Genomic DNA, 687 nt, shown 5'->3' on the forward strand with positions numbered 1-687 from the left:
GGAGCCCGAGGTACTGCTCCACTGTGATGGAGGGTTTCATCGTTGGAGCAGCTCCGATGAGTTGTACGACGCCGAGGCTGAAGCAGGACAAGAGAGACAACGAACAACGTTAACCTGAGTGGAATTCTAATAGCATCTCCAATACATGACGTAAAATACATAACCACAAAGTGCTAGATGTAAAATACATCAGCCGCTCATCTCTGAACTTAACTGTCAAAACTGAATTTAACTGTCGAAACTGAACTTAACTGTCAAAACTGAACTTAACTGTCAAAGCTGACTTTTGCTGTCGAAACTGAACGCACTAGCAAGGTGAGGCTACACATCGGTCGACTGACTTTTTCATCTCTGGTCAGTCGATTTTACAGCTGTTGGATACGAAATCAAGGGCCTGCGGTTCATCTTCAACCTCCACCCCCCTGAGCCGCCAGCCACCACCGGCCAAACAGCAGCCCCCTGCCGCCCGCGGCCTGCGGTGCGCCGCCCTGCCTGCCCCGAAAACACTCCCCACCGCCGGTCCATCGCCGCCCCGGCCATCCCTCTAGGCCCCCCCGTGCCGAGCTTTTTCTTCGGCGATCCCCACGCCACCGCCCCGCCAACGCCCCACCACCGTCAGCGACCACCGCCCCCATCCAGAACCCTAAGATAGATAGTGGGGTACCTCTCCGGCGAGCCCCCCTCCCT

This window comes from Triticum dicoccoides, chromosome 7A (genome assembly GCF_002162155.2).
Source record: "Triticum dicoccoides isolate Atlit2015 ecotype Zavitan chromosome 7A, WEW_v2.0, whole genome shotgun sequence".
Classification (NCBI taxonomy): Eukaryota; Viridiplantae; Streptophyta; class Magnoliopsida; order Poales; family Poaceae; genus Triticum; species Triticum dicoccoides.